Source organism: Canis lupus, chromosome 25, assembly GCF_003254725.2.
Source record: "Canis lupus dingo isolate Sandy chromosome 25, ASM325472v2, whole genome shotgun sequence".
Lineage (NCBI taxonomy): Eukaryota > Metazoa > Chordata > Mammalia > Carnivora > Canidae > Canis > Canis lupus.
In genome coordinates this window covers 5,568,600-5,595,593 of record NC_064267.1, presented here as the reverse complement: position 1 = coordinate 5,595,593, position 26,994 = coordinate 5,568,600, and the positions used below count along the sequence as shown (strand labels likewise).

Here is a 26,994-nt window from a genome sequence, read left to right as displayed (position 1 = left end):
GAAATATTTATATTTCCAAATTGTGGACTCTCAAAAAAATGATCTAAGCTCGAATAATGAAACATGAAAAGTCTTGCTTTGCACTTACTTAAATTTTTGATGAAATACATAAGGTAGATATTTTGCTTTATATAAAAAATATAATTGCATGAAAACTACATTCTATGCTCCCTTATTAGGTTGAAAGTTTTTCAGGAAAGCATGGTCCAAGATGCAGGCATAGGAAGACTTCAAATTTGCCTCCCATGGACACATAAAATGTACAGCTATACATAGAGCAAATCCTCCAGAAGAACTGAGGGCTGATTGAACAGCTTCAGCACAGCAAATGATAGAAGGACCACATAGAGAAGGGTAGAAAAAATGGAGACATGGTAATAAGGGGAACCTCACCCCCTATACAGCAACCTGCAGTGGAGAGAGATATCACTGAGGGCCAGCCTCACCTGACCTGAGCCACAGCAAAGAAAGAGTTTAAAGGACAGCTAGACTATAAGTAAAGGAAATTTACTCACTCTAACCCTACAGCATCCACATTTCTGCATCCCCAGAGCAGGTGAGGGTGGCAAAGTTCACTGTTGTCTTATTTTATGAAATTGCCACAGTCACCCCAACCTCTGGCAATTGCCACCCCGCTCAGTTAGGAGCCATCAGCACTGAGGCAAGACCTTCCAACAGTAAAAAGATTATAACACACTGAGAGCTCAGATGATGGCTAGCATTTTTATAATATTTTTAATCAAGATATGTACATTGTGGGTCACCTGTGTGGCTCAGTAGGTTAAGCATCTGCATTTGGCTCAGGTCATGATCCCAGGGTCCTGGGATTGAGCCCTGTATCAGGCTCCCTGCTCAGCAGGGAGTCTGCTTCTCCCTCTACCCCTCACCACATTCATGCTCTTTCTCTCTCTCTCTCTCTCTCTCTCTCTCTCTCTTGCTCAAACTCCCTCTCACTCTCAAATAAATAAAATCTTTTTTAAAGATAGGTGCATTGTTTTTAGACATACTGCTATCGCACACTTACTAGACCACAGTATAGTATAAACGTAACTTTTGTATGCATTGGGAAGCCAAAAACTTCATTTGACTCACTTTAGTGCAACATGTGCTTTATTGCAGGAGTCTAGAACTGAACCTCTATAATCTTTCCGAAGTAAGCCTGAATAGGAACCCAAATGTCCACCAAGATGAATGGATAAAGATGTGGTATATATGTACATGATAGAATACTACTCAGTCATAAAAAAGAATGAGGTCTTTCCATTTATAGCAACATGGATGAATTTAGGGGATGTTATGCTAAGTGAAATAAGTCAGGCAGAGAAAGACAGAGGCCGTATTGTTTCAGGATCTTTGCGTGCTATGGTCAAGAAAGAAGTCTTGAGACATTTTGCTGTGCAACTTAGTAAGTTTATTCAAGTAGCACAGGGACAGGACCAGTGGGAAGAAAGAATTGTACTCTTGTTGTGTGAAGCTGGTGGTTATCTGCTTAGTGCTCAAGGGGGAGGGGATTTGCAGGGACTATAAGATTATAAATGTCTTCTTCGAAAATTTTACCCATAAAAGTACTTTTGCAAGATTTCTTTGGTGTCTATCATTCAGTTCAATATCAACTATCAATGAGATTTACAGGCAGTCATTCAGAATATAACAACCAGGGACACCTGGGTGACTCAGTGGTTGAATGTCTACATTCCGCTCAGGGTGTAATCCTGGCAACCTGGGATCGAGTCCTGCATCAGGCTCCTCACAGAGAGCCTGCCTCTCCCTCTGCTTCTGTCTCTGCCTCTCTCTGTCTCTCTCATGAATAAAGAAGTAAAATCTTAAAAAAAAAAAAAAAAAAAAAGAATATAGCAACCAGCACTTATTTGATCCTTATCAAAACTATGCAGGCTATAAGTCAGCCTTCTGGGCTAAAGGTGAACATTTTTCTGCTTCTGTCCCTCATCAATATGATTTCACTTAGATGTGGAGTCTAAACAACAAAACAAGCAAACAAAACAAAACACGGACTCATAAATACAGGAAAGAAACTGCTGGTTACCAGGGGGCAGAATAGGTGAAGAGGATTAAGAGTTACAAACTTCCAGTTTTAAAATAAGTAAGTCATGGGGATGTAATGAACAGCATAGGGAATATTGTCAGTAATATTGTAATAACTTTGTATGATGATAGATGCAAACTAGACTCACGGGGATCATTTCATAGTGTATAAAAATATCCAATCACTCTGATGCACATCTGAAACTAGTAGCATATTGTTTGTCAATTATGTTTCAATGGAAAAAAGCGGTGTAGGCTGTATAAATATAATACTTAACCTGGCTGGTGGGGGTATAAATTGTGTCCACCATTCAGGAAAGCAATCTAGCCAAATACATTGGCACTTTAAGTGTTCTCATGCCATTTGATCCAGTACATTTTCAGGAGTTTGTTCAAATTAAATGATCATGTATATAGACAACTATTCTTAGTTAGAAAAGTATTCATACATATTATTTGTAATAATAAAAAGGGGCAACTAAATGTCCATAAAATAGAGGAGACCGCGTAAATGATGGTACATTGTACATTATTATATGTATTATGCATTCTAATGTAGCCATTAAAATGATAATTATATAGACTTTAAATAAGCAAACATGTAGACAATATCATAATAATTACTCTAAGGTTATAAAACTATATACATAGGATAATCTCAAACTGGTTAATAGTCAATATTTGCTGTAAAAAACTGAAAGAAAATCCGCAGAAATGTTAACAAGGTTATTTCTGGGATTGGGTGAATTTTGTGTGTTTTTAAAACTTTTTTCTCATTTTTTAAAAAATTAAAATAATGATATATAATGTCTTCCAAATAAAAAAATTCTCCACCTCCCCCCATAAAGTTTTTCTTCGGAGAGATTAAAATTTTTTATGTAATATCCACCAAAATATATGTATGTAAGATATTGCTGAAACTTGATTCTCTGTCCCAAGGGTAGCCATTTTTTTGCGACTACAGTTAAAAATGTCATTATGGTGCACTGAAAAGAAAAGCTTATCTAAAATAAAGAATATTTTTAAAATGTTTAAATGTCACCTGTGTATGTCTTTAAAAATAAATACTTATCTCTATTAGAATCAATTTATTAATATTTATAGTTTGCTTGACAGAAATTATGCTTTTCCAGTTATTCAGTCTTTTCACCAGTGGACATCATTCTCCGTAAAAGGAATAGTAAACCTAAAATTTCCCCCTTCTTTTATTTTTTTTCCATTAATATCTAGGTATTACTGTGATTTACTAAGGGAAAAAATCTTAAATCATCTCCTTATGATCAAGTCATGAGTGATTCAGAAATTGTTTCATTTACATTGTCACACTGTATCATGTGATATGACTCTATACTTACAGTGAGGTAGGTGATCCTGCATCTGGCCAGCTGGGCAAGAGCTTAAATACCTCGGCCTATGTTGTCCTGAAACTGCTGCCAAACAGGTACCGATTAAGCTCAATGAAACCATAGGAAGATGAGCATAATTGGCAGCAGGCTTCTGAGTCCCCAGAAGGTGCAAGGGTACAAACTAGCATCACAGACATACATGAAACAAACAGAAGTGGGACAAGAAGGTACAGACAAAAATAAAAAAAAGAAGAAGAAGAAGAAGGTACAGACAGATGTAAGGCTGAACCTGGGCTTTGGTGCAATGGTTCTCTATGTTAGTGGCTTTCTCAGTTGGAAACTTTCGTCTCACTTTGTACTGGTAGCTATTCAGTGGAAGTGACATAGTATGTAACCCTTGGTATATTGCATAAAACTATAGACATAGGCTTTCTTTTCCTACGTGGCCAAATGGTAACACTTTATAGCATGTCTCTTCTACAATAGACTTGGGCTCCAGAAAGGAGTAAATTCTCCCCTTCTGATTTTTACTCTTTTTGCCCCATTTCCTACTCTGATCAGGCCCAACTTTTCTGGGTGAATATAAAGGCAAACTTAAACATTATTAGAAATACCTTGTTAAATTTTAGTGTGACAAATTTGGAGAGCATAGTCAATGGTTCAGGAAATAGGCTTAAAGTCTTTAACGTTTAAGACACTATGGAGACAAGTCACACATTATTCCTTCATTTATTACATCTATATACCTATGTTTGTATCTATATCTCTATGTATCTTTCAAAACAAGCATTTATTGAGCATCTACTATGTGCCAGGCCCTATCTAAGGTTCAAAAGGCATATGATTTAGTAGAAGACACAGACATGTTAATAAAAAGGTATTTACCCAGTGTGTGAATACCTGGGTAAATACAGGTAACATTATATCAATATCAAGTTGCAAGAAAACATGGGAGTAATTTAGATTTAACCAGGATGTGTAGGAAGGCTCTTCAGTGTGATCTTTTAGTCAAGCTCTTTAAGTTAAACAGAGTTTTCCCTGAAGGGGAGGGTGGAAGGGAACTCAAGGCAGAGAGAAAAGTATTCATAGGTACAGACACATGGAGCAAGGATGAGGTACTCAGGAGCTCCAGCTAGTTCAACATAGATGATAGTGTTATGGTAAAAGATGTGATAAAAGACTGTGTTTGCCAATCTAAGCCTCTATACTTCTTTCTGTAAGTGAAGAATATCTGTTGAAGGATTAGAAGGAACTAATCTGCAGATCAAAATGAATATTCTGGAGGCAAAGAGGGGAGTAGATTGAACGGGATGTACACTGGGAAACCAGTTAAGCAGGCAATTGTTAAAGCCCCTATGGGAGATGTGGGAAGCCTGACATGACTTTAGACTGTAAAAGGGTGGTTTCAAAAAAACAAGCATTAGATGTTTAAATTTCAAAATCTGTTGTACTAAAACTGAGGGCTACATGGGGTTCAGAGAGATGGACTAGGGAGGCTGGGATGCAGCCTTCATAAAGAGAGAAGAGAGGAGAGGGGGTGAAGGTGGGATCTATATGCAAAGGCATGCATTGCATTGCATCTAATTGGAAATGATGCCCTTTACCTGAAACTAAAACCTATTACCATGGCTTGCCTGGAAATAAATGTAGCAATAAATTCTGATGTTGCAGAAAAAAAGAAATAGGAAGAAAAGAGAAAACCTCATTTTATATAGGTTAATCTTCTATCACTGGGTCTCAGGCCCTGCTGTTTAGTAGCAGGACTAAATCTCTCTGTTCTCAGATCTCTTTGGCTGCAAAGGCTCACACTTGGCCAGTCTCAGAAGCAAGGAAGATTCAAATCACCTTTTCAGCTTTCATATAATTCCTCCAGGGACCAGAATGAGCATCAGATCCTTTTACAAACTCACATTCTACCCTGCCCTTGACCTCAAGAATTCCAAGTCATTGTGTTCTGATCTTCCCCCTCTTGGCTCCAGCCTTATATGCCCAGATGGAAGGAACCCCTGTGATAACTGTCTCCATTTGGACCTGAAAGATGCAGGTAGGCCCCTAGGTACTTGCTGGTTCCCTTAGGATCAGTACTTTAGGAAGCTAAAATGGATACTGAATGACAATGAATTTGAGAGAAACAAGAGCAGCAAGCAGGCAGTGGTTGCCTGGACTAGATGGTGGCTACAGAGGCGAAGAGAAGAATAAAGATTTGAGAACTGTTTGTCAGAATTTTAGGGGTCAATTGAACGTGGGTGATGAAGGAGAGGGAAGAATCAAGGAAAACTTCAGGCTTTTGATCTAAACAGTTTGGTAGGTGGCGGTTTCATTTATTGAACTAGAGAACACAGGACATAGGATGTTCAATTGCAAACCTTGTGAAGTTGAGGCACCCATGAGGCCTCTAAGTGGAGATGTCTGGTGGTCTGGACATTCATGTATGGGGTTGGGAGAAAAATCTGAGCAGAATAAATGATTCTGGTATCATCAGCATGTAGACTGCAATCCTAGCATCTCCCTGGGAGAATTAATTGAACACAAATAGCCAGACCCAGAGGAAGATCCATATTTTTTTAAAAAATTAGAGAACAAAGGAGCCTTTGGAGAAGTAAAGGAAAGTCTATCAGAAGGGACAAGACCAGTCAGGGGAGTAAAATGTATGGAAAATCACAAGGAGCAGGGTGTGGTTCACACTATAAAATACTGCTGAAAAATGAAATAAGATAATTACTGAAAAGTGCTCATTCATTTTAAGGACATGGAGGCTAGTGGTTACCTTGGAAAGAGCAGTTTCAATGACACAGCAAGAATAGTATACAAATTAGAGAGGAAAAAGAGTGAGAAGGAGAGACCAAGTACAGAAAGGCATTCACTAAGTTTACCTGTCAAGGGTAGGGGAGAGAGAAAGCACAGGTGGAGAAGGACATATAATGAAGATAAGGTATAACTGAGAAGATGAGGCATCATGATAATAATTGGAGAGCAATTCTAAGACAGCCGTGCAAAACAAACATGAACCAATGTGGAGCAGACCGTAACAGTGGGGCATGGAGGAAGTCAGAGGAAGGGACCGATTGTTGTGAATCTGCATGATTGCAGAGCAAGTACCAACACGGCATGGAAATCAAAACAAGTTGGGTTCAAACTCTTGCTCTGGCACTTGCTAATGTTTCTTGTGTGTAAAATGTGGATAATCCTTACTTTTTTCGAGATAATCTGCACCAATGTGTTCTTGCCATATAGTAAAAACAGCACACATTAGTTTTTTTTTTTTTTCTCATTTGCAGGCTAACACAAAGGAGCAAGAAGACTTTAATAGTAGAATATAGTTATGTAAAATATAGAAACCTCACATAAAAAAGAATTTTTGTATTTAAAATACTCTAAGCTGAAGTCCTATGATAATGTCAATACCTTATATTTCACACCACTTTAAAATTTGTTCTGATGTCTCATTTTAGTCACAAAACAAGTCTATGAGGGAAGTAGGACAGGTATTCTTATCCCTTGTTAAAGATTCAGAAACTGGGGCATGCTGAGGTTAGGGAACAGCCCATCCTTGGTTGTTAGCTGTGGAGGCTGGGCTCGAACTCATCCTGGAGTTCAGTGCTTTGTATAGGAGCCCATAATATGCAGATAAAACCTAATTGCAGTCTCAGTAGTACATCTAGAACAACGTGAAATGGGAAATTATTTGGTACTTACTCTTCAGTTTTTAGAAATGAATACATTAGTTTAAGTTTCATTCAACTGCATTTCCTATTAAGACTATAATAATTAATTCTCTGGTATTGAATCCTCCATGCCTCTGAGACTAACCAAGGATTTTCCTTTAAAGCTAAGGAGATGTGGAAGTAGAGAAGTTTAGTAGCCCAGCAGCAGGACCTGAGCCCAGTGATGGTGTGAAGAAAACAACACATCTATCCAAGGATGACATAGCAATCAGGGAGAGGAAGCTTGGTTAAAACATCCAGAAGAGGGATGCCTGAGTGGCCCAGCGATTGAGCATCCGCTTTCTGCTCAGGTCATGATCCCAGGGTCCCAGGATCGAGTCCCACATCGGGCTCCCTACATGGCTGCTTGTCCCTCTGCCTTCGTCTCTGCTTCTCTCTCTGTGTCTCTCATGCATACATAAACAAAATATTTTTTAAAAACATCCAGAAGAGAAGATTTCTAGCAAAATGGAACTGCAAATGAAGACAACAATCAACCCAAGCCAAAATATTACTACATTACTACTACTGCTATTACTAGATATGCACCTGCGAGGTACATATAGATATCTAGGTATATGTAGCACCACCACCAGCAGCAGTAATGGTACTACCAACAACAGTTATAGCAGTACATGGGAGAAGTCAATATCACCATTTCCTCCACTTCCCAAAGAAAGACATAGAGAATACAAATCTATGATTTTCAAACTTTAAAAAAATGAAACCCAAATGAGTAACCTGGAAGGTCAAGTGGAAGCAATTGCTGGAAAATTTCTATTCAAAGAGCTAGAAATTATGAAAGAAAACATGAGACTAGGTAGACAGACTTAGGGTAGTAACGCAAAAGTGATAGGAATTCCAGGAAAACAGTTACAGATTGAGGAGAGATGGTAGTTGTTCACATAAAAGAAAACTAATGTCCCTGAGCTGATGGAAGAGAATAGATTTTAAAGGCTTGCTGAGTTGCAAGCAGGACATACATTTAACATACACAAGTAAAATGCCCTAACTTAAGAGAAGTTAAAAACAAAATATTAGGAAGACTTGGCTTCTCATCTATACATAACAGAGGAGCCCAGAAAATAATAGATTACTATCACCTAATCTAGAGACACCAACCCAAGAATCCTAAAGTCCTCCAAGATACCTCTAACTAGCTAGGTTAAAAGAAAGATATTTGCCAAAAAGCAGGAATTCAGGTGACTTCCGTTTGAAAGAGTACTAGATATATAGCTACAACCAAAGAGCAAAATTATTAAGGAGGAAGACCTCAGGAAAAAGAAAGATGAAAAAGGAGGTGATTTTAACCTTGCAACAGCATACTTAAATTTAAATGGATAAGAATCAGGAGTGTGTAAAATATATCCTATATAAAGATATTTCAGGAGAAAAAAAACAGTTATGCTACAAGTGAAAACCTAATAGTTTGGAAAGTAAAAAATTATCTCAAGAAAATCAAGGACATGAGGTGGTAGTGAAGAAAGGGGTAAGATAAAAGTTTTCTGGATGTTCCATTTATATGGGGGAGACTAGCATGAGAAAAGTAAAAACATTCTAAAAATGCTTGTTGCATGGGACAAAAGTCTTGGAGTAATTGGGGGAAATAGTCTCTTATTGTCACACAATAATATATAAATAGGCATTTATTAGTGTTGGGAGAAGGATAACTACTAATTGAGTGGAAAATTGCAGGAGAACCTCTAAATACAAGGGGCAGGGGTGAGAAGTAACATCATCAAGTAACATCACCAAGTTACAAAAAATAAGGAAAAAGAATAAAGAAATCTTAGAACAAAATTAATGTTACCAAAGTGAGATGAAAGAATAAAATATGATAATGATAAGATATAAAATTCTGAAGAAAAATATAAAACATGAATGAGATGCAAAAATTTGTATTAAAATATTAACAAATAGACTCCAGCATTGTATCAAAAGAAAGTAATTTCCTCTGATTAAGTAGTATTTATTCTGGGATTTCAAGAATTGTTCAAAATTAAAAGGTATTAGTATGTAATATAATATAAATTTAATGGGTTTTATAAATTTTATAAATTTAAATGGATAATAACTCAAAATGTGTAAAATGTATCTTAAATAAAGAGTCTTGAAATCAAATAGTTATGCTAAACTTAAAGAGTATACTCCCCTGTCATATAATTCTTTACACAAAGGAGAAAAAGACAGATGATTCTATCAGTAGTTGCTGTAAAGCCTTTGATAAATTCAGCAGCTATTCTTTTTTTTATGATTTTATTTATTTATTCATGAGAGACACAGAGAGAGATGCAGAGACATAGACAGAGGGAGAAGCAGGCTCCTCGGAGGGAGCTGATGTGGGATTCAATCCTGGGATTGGGATCACGTCCTGAGTCAAAGGCAGACACTTAACCACTGAGCCATCCAGGTGTCCCTCAGCAGCTATTCTTAAGAAAAACACTAGGTAAAATAGCAATGAAAAGAAACAACTTGAATATGATAAAAACTTCTTATCAAGGCTAATCACAAAATATGATTTCAAAATTATAAAATGATAGACTTTTTCATTAAATTTAGATAAAGATGCTTGATACCATCGTTATTCATTATTTAAGATTATTATTACTAATTATTAATACCATTGTTATTTAAGATTCTAGAAAATGTAATAAGACAAGAAAATGAAATAACCAGTATAAACTGAAAAAGGAGAGATTAAAACTTGGTTTCTATTTACTGATGACATTACTGTATACCTAAGGATTCCAAGAGACCCCAGTAAAACACTAATAGAATTTAGTAAGACATATAATAAGGTGGATGAATGCATAATAAATGAAAGTAAGGCTGAATCCATAATAAATGTAATAAATAATAAATGTAAATAGTATATACTAGTTTTTTCCTCCATTATCAGTGGCTACTGGAAATATTCCATTCACAATGATAATGAAAGCTAATAAAACATTTAGAAATAAATTTAACAAGAACATAAGACCTGTATGAAGAAAATTATAAAATGTTATTGAATGATATATAGCTCTGAGTTTATATCCATGGATAGGAACACAGTATCGTTAAAATGCCAAATCTCTTCAAATAAATATATACAAGAAATTTTGAAAGGATAATGAGTTTGTATAATATAATATTAAAGTCAGCATAGATGAATTAGTGTGCAAGAATAATGAGGAAAGTTATTTATAAGGAAAATGAAGGGGAGGGTTTGTCTAACTGGATACAAAAATATATACTAAAGCCACTGTAATTTTTTTTTTACAATAAAAATCTTTATTTAGGTTTGGTCAGTACAGGTAAGATATACTGGAGTCACAGAGCAATATGCATTAACAGGATACAACAGTTCATAAAAACTGAGTAACTATGCACACAAATTTCTTAAACATTCAGTCACCTAAAGAGAAAATGCACGGATGTATGGTGGAAAAAACCGTATCTAACACTGAAACTACTATAGGACTCCATCAGCAAGTCCAACTTTTAGTGATAAAACTACTGTACTGGGCAAACTTGGCAGTCATAAACCCACATCTATTCTAACAAGTCTGAATGGTGCATAAGTATAATAACAGCACGAGTAAGAATGCCCTTACACAGCACAGGTTCTAGGATAGACACAGATTTACACAGACATCATTGTGTTATACTTTAAGGAAAGATTTCCATTTACAACTTCACATTAACTCCTATAAAAATAACTTGACCCTACACAAAATGTCCTGTTAGCAACATTCAAGGTAATTAACTGTTAGAATTTCCAAAGTGGCAGAGGTATTGAAGCAAAGAAAGAGAGGGGGGAGAAAAAGGGGGAAAAAAAACCACACCCACGAAAAAAGGCGAATTGTGACAAAAGTATGCGTTAATTTTCTGGACAGTATCCTTTCCCAAATTAAATGACACTGTATACAAATTTGCTGGAAAAAATATTACAAAACTGAACCCTGTACCTTTACATTTGAGTCCAAGCCATTCTGAACGTGGCGGGAGCCCGCAGTTGGGTGACCTTTCCCACTCACTGTTTTCTCCTCTTGAGGGTCATGATTGGAGTCTGTGTCCTTGAGCGGTGTGTGAGAGAGTTTTCACTGCCCGTGGGAGAGTCTACACTTTCATACCCCGCACTGAGTTGATTTACGTAACTACTCCCTCCTCTGCCAGTTCTCTCCTCTGAGCCGTTGGAGGCCTTATTACCACTCCCTGGAGAAGAAGGAAAGTCATCTTCGGCTGTGCCCCCCTCCCTGTGAAATCCAGACCCAGACGTCGTCTGCCGGGAGGAACTGCCATTACTTGGGCCGTTGGCCAGCCACGGTCTTTACCTGTGGCCTCGGCCTGTGCTACAGGCTCAGAAGATGTAGTCCTGCTGGTACTTGGGGCTGGAGCTTGAGGCGCTGCTGTTGGTACTGAGCCAACTGCTGGCGCGTCTCTTTCAGTTGTTGTTGAAGAACTAGAATGGTGCTCTGCATACCCTCTACTTCGTCAAGTTGAATGATGAGGTCATTCAGTTCATCCTGACTGCTTTTAAGCTCCTCACTATATTTCTTCTGTAAAGCCAACTCTGCTTCAAGTTGTGCGATACGTCCCTGGGACAGCTGCCTTCCAAGCTCTTGATTCTCCTGGATAAGCATTCGACACTTCGCCATGAACTTTTTGCCTGTTTGGCTCATTTGAGTTTTGACCCAGAAGTTCAACAACAATCACGAAGTCCACAGTCTTATGGGCACACCTGAGATACAGTGTCTCTAAGTCACTACGCTCAAGGTTAAGAGCGATGCATATTCCATTTTTACATTTTACTGGAATTTTACATGTTCAATTCATGATTTTAAATCTCTAGGTTCTCATTCCTCCAAACTGTCTGAAGACACAGTGTGCCACAGACTTAAGACTTCTGTTTCTCCCTCTATTTTCTTCAAACAGAAACATTTCTCAAGTGTCTACATGTTCTAGAAGGGGAATTTTTCGGAGGTGGCCACTTCTTCGGAATAGTCCGACGCCATCAGGCCTCTGAAGCAAGGGGAGGGGGAAGAAAAAAAAGCTGAAACACAAGGTTCATCTGGTAAGTTTTACGTTAACCATTACAAGCTGGACAGTATAAGAATGTGGCTTTTTTTTTTTTTTGGCTCAAAAAGTCTGTGTCTTGGTGTGGAAACGAGTACTTGGCTGTCCCACCACAGCTTTCTCGTAGTGGGACTGTCAGGGAAGTCTTGACTGGGGAGTATGATTTGTTTACCTATCAGGCATAAACTTCCAGGCACTCAGTTCATTTTGGGCTTGTTCCAGTTTGTCTTTAGTCTGTTCCAGTTCACCTTTCATTTTTAGGAAAAACAAGTTGATCGCTGGGTCTACCATTGTTGATCTCAGTTGGGCAACGCTAGGCTGCTGGACTTGCTTGAGGTACTGGATTTGAGTAGTACTCTCTTGCATCTCTTGCTCCTGGGTTGCCAGTCGCATCACAAGGATGTTTTCTCTGCGAGCAGACTCTTGCTGTTGTTGCTTTAGTTTTTCCTCAGACTCCCTTAACCCAGTTGCATCATTAGAATTAAGATCTGTGTACTCGCCCTCCCAAGCTTGGACATATGCTTCATACTGTTTCCACCTTAGAATTAACTCATCTCGTGCCATAACTTTGAAGTCTGTTTCACTCAGTCTAACCTTTTTAGGAAGAGGTTCCTCGTTGGGCATCTTGAATCCTCTCGGGACGGAGGCCGCGCGGGTCACCTAGGCCGAGGCTCCGCCGCCCCGCCCCGACCCCGCGCTGCGCTCCTCCTCTCGCCGCAGCCCCGGCGCCCCCCTTTATTTGCGGGTCTCGCTGCCACAAAATGGCCCTAAAGCCACTGTAATTAAACAAGATAGTATTGACACAGAAATGGACAAATAGATCAGTGAAACAGAAGAAAAAAAAACTGAAATACATACAATATATAGAAGAATTCATCTATTATAAAGATAGCATTTCAATTCTGTGAAAAAGGCATAGCTTAAACAACTAATAACATAACATTGATTATCCATCTGAAAGAAATAAAGACCTCTATCATACAACCCTGAAACAGAATCTAAAATGGATAAAAGACTTACATGTAAAAAGAATATAATAATGCTTTTATAAAGGGAAATTTAAGAGTTGGGAAGACTTTTTAAACCAATAGAAAGTCCAAAGCTCTAAAAGTAAAGATATCTAAGTGTGATGGTTAATTTTAATAACCATCAAGAGATGCCTAGATAGCTGGCAAACCATCATTTCTGGGTATACCTGTGAGGATGTTCCGCAAGAGATTAGCATTTGAATCCAGTACACGAAAGAACTGCCCTCACCAATGTAGGTGGACATGATCCAACTTTGGAGGGCCAAAATAAAACAAAAAGTGAGAGGAAGGGCAAATTCTTTCTCTGTTCCTGAGTTGACATGTTCATGACTGCCTTTAGACATTGGACCTCCTAGCCTTTGGGCTCAAACTCAATTATACCACTGGTCCTCCTGCAGAGAGCAGATCATGGGACTTCTTAGTCTCCACAACATGTGAGTGATTCCTGTAATAAACTACTCTATTTATCTATCTATCTATCTATCTATCTATCTATCTATCTATCTATCATCTATCCATCTAATCTATCATCCATCTATCTTATTGGTTCTGTGTTTGAAGGAAACCCTGCACATTTATAACAGATTAATATCTTAAATATAGATCTCATAGAAATTCATGAAAACATAATGGGAAAGGAATACAAACAAATAATTTGCAGAAAGGCAAATAAAATCATTAGTATGCATATGAAAGGATGTTTAACCTCCAAAGAAGTCAGGGAAATATAACTAAAGTAATAATCAAGGGTGCCTGGGTGGCTCAGTCAGTTAAGCAGCTGCCTATAACTCAGGTCATGATCCCAGGGTCCTGGGATTGAGTCCCACATTGGGGTCCCTGCTCAATGGGGAGCCTGCTTTTCCCCTTCCCTCTGCCTGCCATTCCCCCTGCTTCTGCTCTCTCTCTCTCTTAAATAAATAAATAAAATCTTTTTAAAATCCAAAGTAATAATCAATTAACAGTAATTTAAACTGGTGATGATATCTCCTGCTGTTAAAGATCCCATATAAAGTTACCTTCAAACAAATCAGTAAAAATACAAACTGTTGTAGTATTTTGACACTACAACAGGTTTGTCTATTAAAATTTAAAATACACGTCTTAGGCCCAACAGCAACAATCCTACAAAGCAAACATTTCCAGTATATATAATAATAGGATGTTTATGCAACATTGTTTTAGTGGCAAAGATGGAAACAAAGAAAGACCCATCCATTCAGGAATAGCTGAACAAACTAAAGTGCATCTACAACATGAAATACTCTGCAAACTGTTAAAAGAATGAATTAGATCTTTACTAATTGATTTGGAGGGATTTTTCAATATGTAAAAGCACAGGAAACAATATATGATAGAATATCATTTTCTTGAAAATGACTCTCCAAAAACCCTGGGTACTATCAACTGTGTGTGTGTGTGTCTATGTGTGTATTTTTTATGTTCCTCTAGCCTCTGCACATGACATTCCTTGTTTGGAATACTCTTCCCTCCAATTCTCTCTTTGCCATGCCCATTGGGAAATTGGTAGGTCACTTTCTCAGGAAGGCTTCCCTAGTGCTCAAGCTGAGGTTAGGTCCCTTCTTGTCTTCCTCCTTACATCTTCTCACTCTACCACAGATCTGACATATTATAATAATTATTTTAATTATTTATATTTCCCATTAATGTATGTATGTATGATCAGGGACTGTCCATTTTGTTCATCCCCAGCTTCTGCAGAGCTCCTAAACATATACTAGGGGCTCAAAGTTCAATCAATACTGATTGAATGAATGAACAATTCCCTTATAAGGTTCTCAAGGATACAGTCAACATCATTTACTTCATATGTGTTTTCCTCCACTTCTAGAGATTGGAATCTAGAGTCTACTGCAAGGACTACTTATTGAGTGAGTATATAAATAGATGACAGGAAGTATCATAGTTATGAGAAAGATTTAGATACCATCTACATTAGACTTAGATTATATTCAAGGTGCTATGCCACTTACATTATTTAAGAGAATAGGAGGACTTTTAAGGACTGGGATATGTCATAGTTAAGTCTGATTTGAGACAGATTTATTGTATCACTTTTTCTCTTGAAAAAGAAGAACACTTGAGTGTTGATGGATGAATATACTTAAAACTAGAGCTATTGCTGAAGAGCTGGGTTTACACAACCTTTTATTTTTTTATTTTTTTTAAATTTTATTTATGATAGTCACAGAGAGAGAGAGAGAGAGAGAGAGAGAGAGAGGCAGAGACACAGGCAGAGGGAGAAGCAGGCTCCATGCACCGGGAGCCCGATGTGGGATTCGATCCCAGGTCTCCAGGATCGCGCCCGCAAAGGCAGGCGCTAAACTGCTGCGCCACCCGGGGATCCCCCTTTACACAACCTTTTATAGCCTATGACAACCCATCCCCCTCACCCTTGATCTGAAGATAAGGCCTGGACACCAGACCCAAATGTGTCTGACTTTATTCTCTTTATTAAATTTGAAATCGGGAAACTGAGAGACTCTGGAGCCAAAGAACATATAAAATCAGGCCCAAATCATTGCTACAGCAGGACAAAACCAATGACAAACATAACTTGAGAGAACAGAAGGGCCTATGCATTGCACAAAGAAGCAGATGAATGGAACAAGCACGCAAGGATGACAGATTATCTAGTACCATAAGAAATGAAGAGGGCAGCCTCGTTTATCTATGTATCCATTCAAATACTTCTTGAGGATTCAACAGCAAATAGGACAATAAAAGTTGTTGCTTTTGTAGGGCTTGAAGTCCTATAAGAAAGAGCGGTAGAAACTGATCATGATGAAGTTTCACAAATGTTATGACAGGGAAAGTTCAGAATGCTATGGGAACATAAAACTGGGGAACCCAACCTGATATAGCCCTTGGTCAGACTTTCCAGATCCAATCCCTCTGTGGCCCAGTTGTATCTTATTTCCTGCCCTTTGGTATCTATAAGATTCCTCTTTATCTCTTTAAGAATAAGCTCTATTTTCACTTGAACCAGCATATTAGATATCTGATACATTTCATCTGTCCTGTCATCTTTTGAATGGTGTCATCTTAGGAACTGTCCTTGCTTCTCCAGGTGACTCAGAATCATTTTGAGGGGACTGATAGAAGAGAACTGCGAGAGTCTCTGTCCTGGGATGTCAAACACAACGGACCATATAAGGTTGGAGCTGCTAGGACCACTCTTGCCACACTTGGAGACGGCTTACCTGAGCATGAAGACACTGCAGAGGCAGGCAGAGCTGAGAGATTCTGAGCGACAAAGATTCCCAATGAAGTATTTTAAGTACCTCTAAGGCTTTCTAGTTACATGAGCCCATAAATTCATTTTGTTTCTAAAATGAAACAAGTTGCATCCAGTCACAGCTAAAAACATCTTCATTAATATAGCTATTCTGATAAATTTCTGTCCTGTACACAAATCATCCCTGACCAAATGGTTTAGTGGGTTTGGGGACAGGGAGGACAAAACTGACTTGTCCTTGTCCTATTATCCCCTACTCTTTCCCACAATATAACTCATTTGCAGAATACTTGCTGTGACAGTTCTTCACATGGTTTCCTGTAGCCCTGCTGCTATTTCTGGGAAGTGGGTATTATCATCCTTATTTGCAGTGGTGTTCCGAGGTTGATCAGCTACAAAGTGATTGATTTGGTACCTGGAATGTCATTCTGGCACCACTCCACATCTCTGATTCCTGTTCCCTCTGAATCCCATCCCTTGCCCCACCCCATGCCAGTGGCACTGTAATCAGCCACCAGCTCCAGTCCTATTCACTTGAGGTACCAACTGGAAAATGCCCACAGAAAAATTATGAATCTATTTAATTATCTTTTCTGGAGAATTAGAATCATAGCATAAATTTTATTACCCAGCTAGAGTTTAATTTTAATATGCAATTTTTTATAAGTTAGTGCTATAATCAGATTTTTTAAGAACTTTAAATCATGCCAAGTTTTTTTTTCTAATGCAGCGGATAAATGCATATTTTTCAAAAGTGGCAAAAATATCTGGAAATAGCTACAGCAATAACACACATAGGTATTCATCAGATGATAGGCAGAAATACTGTTCTCATCTAGATTCCTTCCTCTTAAGTATGCAGGTCTCCTGAGCAAAAATAAAATTCAGAAAACTACAACTATTTATTTGTAAATGAAGAATTTCCTTTGCTGCTAAGAGATTGGTCCTTAAAGCTGTGGGATTTAGGGGAAAGAAATAATTTTTTGCTCCATTACCCTAAAATATGCCAAAGAAATAATAAATTTGGATTAGAACATTTAAAATACTATTTATTTTAAAATTTCACTGATGATTTAATGTATATTGAAATTCACTGCACTTTATTTTCTTGACAATCTAATAAAACTAAACTCTCTCTTTCCAATTCCATTATATTTTTGTCCCTTAGAACTCCATTTGAATACTGTCTTGGTTTTTTTTTTTTGTGTGTGTGTGTCGGTCTTTGAAGACTGATACCAAGAGTTTTGCAAATGCAAGCCTTTCACTAAGTCACCTGCTAAAATAAGCCAGAGGCCATCACTACTTACTACATTTTTACTTTGATGAACTATTCACTAAAGCTTTATTTTAAAGTGCAAATGTTGCTATTTGTTGCCCTTAAGATATCCTGATATTTATTAAATCTTCATATTTGTGTTCATGAACCACAATTTCCTCATTAAAATAATAGCATATGAAGCAAAAGAAACAAATCTAGAAATTTTTTCCAAGCCCATTCTGAAAGCTTTTTTGGTTATTATAAGCTCAATCTAAGAATTGTTCTGAACTTATTTCCATCTCACACAAAGATTAATCATGAGATAATATACAGAGACTGTAGACTCAATTATCTGTGCAAAGTATTGTCAATACAATATGATTTTGAAGATTCCCTATCTTTCAAAATTGAAAGCACCTAAAATACTGTTGAGAGTGGGCACTTTTGTAGCTCCTTGCATGATCATTGTCAATTGCTAACACTTGGTCATGGATTAACAAACCAGATTTCCTATTAGCGTGAAATACTAAAGGAATGGAACAGTGCATTGAGGCATTTTGGTAGAAAATTGGAGAGACAGGAAGGAAAGTTCAGAATGATCCCCTAGAACTTTTGAGCAGCCAGGGAGCATCAGGAAAGCCCTGGGCCTCTAGACTCAGAGTAGGAAGAGGCTACAAGGGGAGCGTAGAAGGACCTAGAGAGAAACCCACAAGCAATTTCAGCTGTCTTCACATTTCAGACAGTATTCATCCTATTTAGTGACATTTTCAAAATGACAGTATTCATCCTATTTAGTGACATTTTCAAAATTCTATCAGGATCAAGAGGACAGACCCCGGAACTAAGGAAGGGGGGAGGTGGGTTATTCCCTTAAGCTCATGTAGATAGCTGGCTAACTTTGGCAATGAAATGTAATTTATTCTTTTCTATGTTCTCTCCCATGCACACTCTGCTGCACCTTACTGAACAAGCTGAAAATGCAATAAATAAATACATTCATTAATGATTTAGTGTAACCCAAAAGGAGAGGGAAGCAGCCGGAGCCACTCCACCAGTCTCCCACTTGGCCCGGACCAACTACAGTGGGGTAGGTAGAACTGCCAGCAGGAACCCATCTGCGGGAGGCCCGGGCTGCAGGGGTGCTGCTGAGGGCTGCGGCTGCCCTGTGCAGCTGCTGCTGCTGCTGGAGCCACACTGGAGGAGCTGCTTCTTTGGCCTTAGAATTGGCACACCCCCGGTGACTGAGAAAAGAGACATTTAAATGTTAAGGTTTCTCCTTCTTCTCCTTCATTATGCACCAAGATATGTTCTAGTAAAATTCAAGACATCAGCTTAGAATATGTTAATGCTCATAAATTAAATTGCTCACAGAAGGTGATCAATTTTTAATGTTTACACTCAAGATGTTCTTTTTAATTAACACTTAGCTACATTTGTACTCTCTGTTCACCTCAGAAAATGTCTGAACTTGCAGAGAACTGCAGTAAGTGGTAAGACATCAAACTGCACTAATTTTCAAAGTTGCACCCTTCCACTAAAGAAAAGGGCTGAGCTTCAGAGGATTGACATTGTAAAGAGACCTAACTCACTTTTAGGAAGTAGTGGGAAGCTCTTCTAGATATTTTTGGAAAGTCACCTACATTCCTCACATGGAAGTGGAAATTGCCCATCAGTTAAAGCCAGTGATACATTCTGAGACATATATGTGAAAATTAAAAGTGATTTCCAAATTTAATGAGCAAAAGCTCATTAATTAAGAATCCAGTGATTCATACATAATGTTAATTGATCACTTGTTAGCCATACAAGACTATATAAAGCATTGTTTACTAGCTGTGTGACCTTTAGAAATTTATCTACTCATCAGAAAAAGTGGGAAAAATACCTACATAATGGTTTCCTATGATGATTAAATAACATTATGTGGGGTGCTTATCAGTGTTTTGTGTATATTAGATACTAAATAAATATTTGTTTCTTTCCTGATATCACAGTACATATTTGCATTGTGCTTCTTAGTACTTTCTCTTTAAAAATGAGAGTAAGAGTAATGCAGGAAAATATGTATCTATCTCACTGTGGAGAATATTGCTTCTGGTATGATCTGGGGTCCTGCTCCAAGATAGGGACAATTCAGGGAAGCAGACCCAGGACTTTGAAGTATTCTGCAAAGGAAAAGTATTATGTGTCATTTAAAGAAAAACTAGTCTCAGTAGAAAACAGAAATCTATGGGCCACAAAGGTCAGAATGGCTTTAACGGTGGTGGCACTGCCAATTCTATAGAAAATAAGAACAGGAGAGTGTAAAGAGAGAATAAAGAATAATCTTTGAAAATATGATAGAATCTTCTCATCCTTATATTCTCTCTGTCTGAATTGCAATTTTTTAAGGATCTGTAAGAGTCTCTCTCCTGGAGAGATATCCGTTTGTCCTAGTTTTCTGGGAGAGGACATTTCAGGCTTCGAGAAGATAGTAACAGAGAAGAATTGGCACCAAAAAGGGTGAGTGGAGCCAAGATAGATTTTGCAAATGATGAAAGTGTGATTTTGGCAAAATGGGGGGAAATTTTCATCTTTGCATATGCTTGAACTAGCTGTTGGATTGGTAAAATATTAAATTATAAACGTGTAATTTTTGTATTGGTGCACTAACCTGCCTAGGAAATTCTCAACATCTATTTTAGGAATAAGCATCCTAAAGTGTGACTTTCTCCACCCATAAATAACTTCTCCCTAATGTGTAATTCCAATAATTCACACAAGCCTTATTTTCAGATAGCTATGGAAAATTTTGGTTTATGACTTATTCAATTATTATTATTTAAACCCATAAAAAAATCAGTGGTCCACTAGACAGGACAATGAGATTATACACCCTTGTAATACTTAAACCCAGAGAGAGCTTCCTGGTCCACTGTTTCTGGGGACGGTGTTAAACTAGAAAAAATGTTAAACTAGATAATGTTAACTAGATAATGTTAAACTAGAAAAAGTCATCTTAGCTAACCAAAATTAATCTTCTTGTATTTTACCCAATTTCTCAAGTACTTTCTGAGTATTGCAATGTGAAAAAAATTCTGACAGCAGGACAGAATATAGCTAGGTGAAGTTTTATTTTCTGAAGTAGATGGTTTGAGAGTGGTAAGAAAGTAAGCCTCCTGACCACTATCAAAAACAGACTTATCAAAACAGACTATCAAAAACGGACTTTTTTTTGTTAACCTGACACCTGAAAATGCATTTGAAATCTGGATATTTGTGGAGGGAATGACGATACTTTACAAGGATGTTAGGCCAGCAAGAATTCCTTTAGCTTAGGACTTTGAGAGGTTCACCCAATTTGAATGAACACCCAATGTTCTTTGAAATTTTGATTTTTCATTTTGTTAAGCTATTTCAGATTTACTTTCTATCACATTTGAGTCACTGTAGGTCAAACTGGATAGTTATACCACCTAACCTCTAGAAGAACAATAGCTGAAGTATAAAATAAGAACCTTGATCAATGCTTTATAACCTTGCTGCACAAGAGACTCAGCTGAGTAGCTTTCAAAAACATGCAATACCCATGTCCCACACAAGTCATGTCCTAGTGTTAGTAATTTTGACGACTCTACCCAGCTGATTTTAACATGCAAACAGAATTAAAAACCACTGCTTCTGCTACAATCTTTTCTTTTTCAATAGAAAAGAGCCTTTCAAAGGGCTTTGTCCACCACTTTTCCCTGAATATGAAGAGTGGTCAATAACTTAGATTCTCAACTGTTTTAACCCACTAGGGGTTGGCAAACTTTTCCTATAATAGGTCAGATAATAAATATCTCAGCTTTTGCAGGTCATAAGGTCTCTGCCACAACTACTGGATCCTGTAGAAACTCTGTTGGTCTCCATCACAACTACTGGATCCTGTCATCGTACTGCATAACCAGCCATCGACCAGATGAAACATATGGGCCTAGTTGTGTTCCACTAAAAATTTATTTACAGAAACAGGTGGCAGGATGGATTTGGCTTGCTGGCCACTGGCCATAGTTTGCTAAACCCTGCAGTATATCACCTTGCAATTCAACTCTCGCAGCCTTGTGCAATTTTATTGTTGTGCCTTTATTTTATAGTTTTGAAAGATTATTTCTTGCAAAAATATTGCCATGGACTAAATAAGTAACTATTATACATGATTATTAAAGAAATTGCATAATTGAGAATGACCAAAATAATAACCTCCAAACTTTTGATAAGATTACCATCTTTAATGATGTCAGTTATTAGTGAATTTCATTACATTTAGTAAATTTCATTACTATCCTGGCTAATATAACTTTATAAAGTATGCCTACTTGGTATAAAGTGATTAAATAGAAATTACCTAGTGCTACGACTACTAGAGGAAATGAACTATTTGTTTTTGTAGAAAGTACCATGGTCAATAGGAGGAAATACTCAGTATTCATGAGGCCCTTTCCCTTTCCAGGAAAAACACTGCCAATCAGTTATAGCTAAGCCTAGATGTGGCCTCACAATATTTCCTGATATTGCTCTAGGCAGTCATCACAAATCAGTTAGCAGACAGGATGAAATCTCTGTGACGTTCTCAGCCTAGTAGGAGATGTTTTTTCCAGCTCAGACAACAAGCAGGAAATTATTCTTCTCTCCAAGGGTATATACGCCCTTCCCATCACCACAGGAAAAGTGTGCTGATCTCACAGAGGGAACATAGAGCTGCATGTGCATGTTAGAGATGCAGAGAACTGCAGCAAGCTGCATCTTATCCAAAGCATGTAGTCGGCATTTCACAGAGTATTGGGAGAAGAGCAAAGAATCCCATAGAAATCGATTGGTACAAATTCTGGAATTAAAGACTATAATTTGAGCTCATGTGAAAGGAAATAGCAAAAACCTTTCTACCATTTATATAAAACAAAGCCCGAAGCAGAAATCTTTGGGCAGCTGGTATGAAACTAGAGAAATGTGGGGCACACAAAAAGTGACTCAGATGGACTGCAACTTTTTCCTTAGCCACACGCTCGTAACTGGTAGTTGGCATTATCACCTGGCAACCTTGATTCTCCTCCATGTGGCTTCTCATCCTCCAGTACATTAGACCGGTTTCCTTACATGGCGGTCTTTGGAGATATTCTAAGAATGCAAAACCGAAAGCTTGCAAGCCCTTTGAGGCCTAAGATTCAGAATTGCTCACCACTTTACCCACATTCCTCTAATCAAAGTAAGATTCAAGGGGGTGGGAAAGAAGACTCTACAAGATGGGTAGCTTTTGATGGGTAGCTCTACAAGATATTGGAGACATCTTTTCAATCTGACGCTCCTGGTGAAGCTGTAGCTTTATTTAATACACTCTTCTGTTCCTTCATAAAATCCTAAATTAAGCTCTTCAAATTATTATGGATAGCAGGACCAGATGGCCTCTCTGACACATCTAAAGATTCTGTTGCCCACAGTAGCTTCAATGGATAAGAAGTTGGTTTAATAAAATTCTGTCACAATGAAGCTCATTTCTGTCTGAGTATATCTCACACATTTACCCTCCTTTCATATTTGATTTTGTACAGCCCTAATATTAAAAAGAAGAAAAGATTTTAGATCTCATTTAATTCCAGGGTAAGCAGGATTTCAATTCAGAAAAAAATATATAACGTTTATTTCATTAAAATAAGAGATTAAGGCCCATGTTTTCTACAACTACACCATGTTTGATTTTTGGTTTGGGGGCGGGCGGTAACAGTACAGTGCAGTATTTGGAGGTAACTAAAGGTTTACTATCTGGTTATAATTAAGAAGCAAAGTTAGGGAGGCACCATGACCAATTCCCTGATTTCCTATATGAGAAATAGAAACAGGGAAGTTAAAGCTCAAAGTCACAAAACCAACTAATGGTAGAATTGATGCCATAAGACAATATTTCCACTTCCAAAACAGTGTTTTTCCCATTGCTCCATTGTCACAGTTACTTGGATTCAAGAAAAGTGTATTCGTTTTTATCCATAGGCCTTGATGCTCTGGCAAGATCAGAGATCAGCACATTTTTTTTTTTCTATAAGGGCCAGATAATAATCATTTTAGGCTTTTCAGGCCATAAAGCCTGAAAGTGGCAGACGTTCCTGTCACTCAACTCTGTTGTTATTTCACAGAAGAAAATACAATTAATATATTAAAAAATGAATATGCTGGGACACCTGTGTGGCTTAGCGGTTGAGCGTCTGCCTTCAGCCCAGGGCATGATCCTGGAGTGTCGGGATCGAGTCCCACATCAGGCTCCCTGCATGGAGCCTGCTTCTCCCTCTGCCTATGTCTCTGCCTCTCTGTGTCTTTCATAAATGAATAAATAAAATCTTAAAAAAATGAATATGCCTGTATGCCAATAAAACTTTATAAAAACTGGTCAATGGGTCATAGTTTGTCAACCCTTGTGCCTGATTTAAATTTTAGACTAGTAAGACCCCCATTATTAACCCCTTTCTGCATTCATACCCTTGTCATGTCTTCATTTGTGGGAGGATGTATAATCCCTTTACTTTGGGTTTGAATATATATTATGGCTTAAACTGTGGTCTGCTCCTCCTCTCAAAATGTATACATTGAAGTCCTAACCCCCAATACCTTAGAATGTGACTTTACTTGGAGTTAGGGTCTTTACAGAGGTAATCGAGTTAAAATGACTGGGTAAGCCCTAATATAATATGGTTGGCATCCTTATAGACAGGGAAAATTTGAAGACAGACATGCACACAGGGAGAGTATGAAGATGGCCATCTACAAGCCAAGGACAGAGGCCTGGACCACATCTTTCCTTCACAGCCTTCAAAAAAATCAACCCAGTTAACACCTTGATTTTGGACTTCTAGCCTCCAGAACTGTAGGACAATAAATTTCCATGTACTACCTAGTCTGCGGTACTCTGTTACAGCAGCCATAGCAAACTAATAATATACCATGTTATTTGCTCTACCCAGTGGTGCATAGCTGGAAGTAATTTTGTGCCAGTCCCTAGCCCAAGCCTTAAAACATTTCACACTTTTCCACTAGCCCTCTTATAGTTCTTCCACTGGTATGAGGAAAATATACTCTGAAGCTCTCCTGCTGGTCTAAGGAGCATGAGACATTTGAAGCAGAGCCACTCTAGCCAAGCCCAACTACCAAGTGACCTGCAGATACAAGCAACAATGCATTATTTTTGTTAAGCCACAGAGTAACAGTTAATTGATTCAAAGATTAAATGTAACATTAGATAAATTCTCTAAATAGGGCTGTTAACATCCAGTATAGGACTATGATTTTCTTTTCCTGCATGTGCTTTGCCTATTCCACTGAAAATTTCAGTCAATAACTAAAAACATTGCTCACCACCTTCACGTTCACCTCCACCCCCATTTCTTTTTCCCTCCAGTGAAAATAGAAATGAATGAGCACTCGAATGGATTACGAATCTACTTGCCTGCTTTCTTTAATGCAGGCGAGCAAAATTGCCCTGCAATTCCACACCTTATTGCAGTTGCAATATTTGCACTGTTATCAGCCATCTAACTTCATTAGCCAGGTTGTTTCTTTTTCTTTTTTCGTCCAATCTTATTGATGTATAATTTACAAATAAAAATTATACATATTTAAGGTATATAACATGCTGATTTGATAAAGGCTGTTTCTTAAAAAAAAAAAAAAAAGATTTAATTAATTTGAGGCACAACCGAGGGGAGGGGCAAAGGGAGAGGGAGTAGCAGACTCCCCACTGAGCAGGGAGCCAGACCCAGGTGATCCAGTAAAGACTGTTTCTTAAGAGATGTATATCTAAAGAGGTGTTTTGTTGTTAACTGAGTAATACAATTCATTTAAAACACATGGAATTAGAAAATATTCTTTGAAAAGAGATATAGTAGATTCTTAAACTCTTTAGTACTCTCAGTCTTCAAGAAGTTGCCTATTGGGGTGCCTGGGTAGCTCAGTCAGTCAAGCGTCTGTCTGCCTTTGGCTCAGGTAATGATCCCAGGGTCCTGGGATCAAGCCCTGCATAGGACTCCCCACTCAGCAGGGAGTCTGTTTCTCCCTCCCCACCAGCCTTCCTCCTTCTCATGCTCTTTCTTTCTCTATCTCTGAAATGAATGAATGAATGAATGAATGAATGAATATTGCCTAACCTAAAAAGGTCTTAGTTTTTGCCCACCAGGATGAAATGAGACTGATTGGTATAATTAGTTTTCTAGTGTAGCATGGTACCAAATATTAGGTGGCTTAAGACAACAGAAATGTATGGTCTCACAGTCCAGAAGATTACAAGTGCAAAATCAGGGTGTCAGCAGGGCTATTCTTCTCCTGAAACTCATAGAGGAGGATCTATCCTTGGCTCTTTTGGCCTCTGGTGTTTGCCAGCATTCCTTGGTGTTTGTTGGCTTGCAGCTGCTTCAAGTGCTGCCTCTATTTTCCTTCACAGAGCTGCCTTCTCCCCGTGGATCTCTCTCCCCTTCTTGTAAGGATACCAGTCATATTGGATGAAGGAGCCACTATATACTGCCTTCTGCAGAATGACCTCATCGGACCTTTTACCCAAAAGTATCAAACAGAAAATAGTTTAGAACAGAACTGCTCTCTTTGGAGAAACAGTAGGCAGACCCCAAACCTGCCTATTCACCCACCAATTTCCCTTTCCAAACTCACATCTCTAGTGATGCCTCAGAAAGCTTAAATCATCATCTTTAAAATCACTGGTCTGGGATGCCTGGGTGGCTCAGCGGTTGAGCGTCTGCCTTCAGCTCAGGGCATGATCGCGGGGCCCAGGATCGAGTCCCCCATCAGGTTCCTGCTTCTCCCTCTGCCTATATCTGCCTCTCTCTGTCTCTCATGAATAAATAAATAAAATATTTTTTAGAAAATAAACTAAAGTCACTGGTCTGTGTAAATTCTGGCTTTGAAAGAGTTTTCTCAGAATATAAAATATCCTAAAAGATTATATTTTTCTCTTAATGACTGTGTTAAATAAACTTTTCCTATTGGAAATCAATTTCATGTTCCTCAAAACAGTTACTATATAAGTCATTAATTTTTTTCTAAGAAGCCACATTATATTATATTGTTAATTTTATTTCATCTAGTTTCTATGTATACCTGTTAGATTTATCTTAACTGTGCAGTGAAGAGTTAACTTAGCAGGCTTGGGATATTCAAACACTGTACCTTTCAAAGAAACAACTGTCCTCTGACCAGCTCTGGGGAGATAATGTCTAAAGCCTTGAAATATCCTGTCTAGCAAAAGTGTCTGTAGACCTACAGCCTTGGAACTTGCCAGATAATTGAT

The 26,994-nt window shown here is 38.0% G+C and overlaps 1 pseudogene; it reads right to left on the bottom strand.

The window, feature by feature from the left end:
- Positions 1–10,343: 10,343 nt before the first annotated feature.
- On the bottom strand, positions 10,344–12,817 carry LOC112662594 (pre-mRNA-splicing regulator WTAP-like; annotated as a pseudogene).
- Between the last annotated feature and the right edge of the window lie 14,177 nt (positions 12,818–26,994).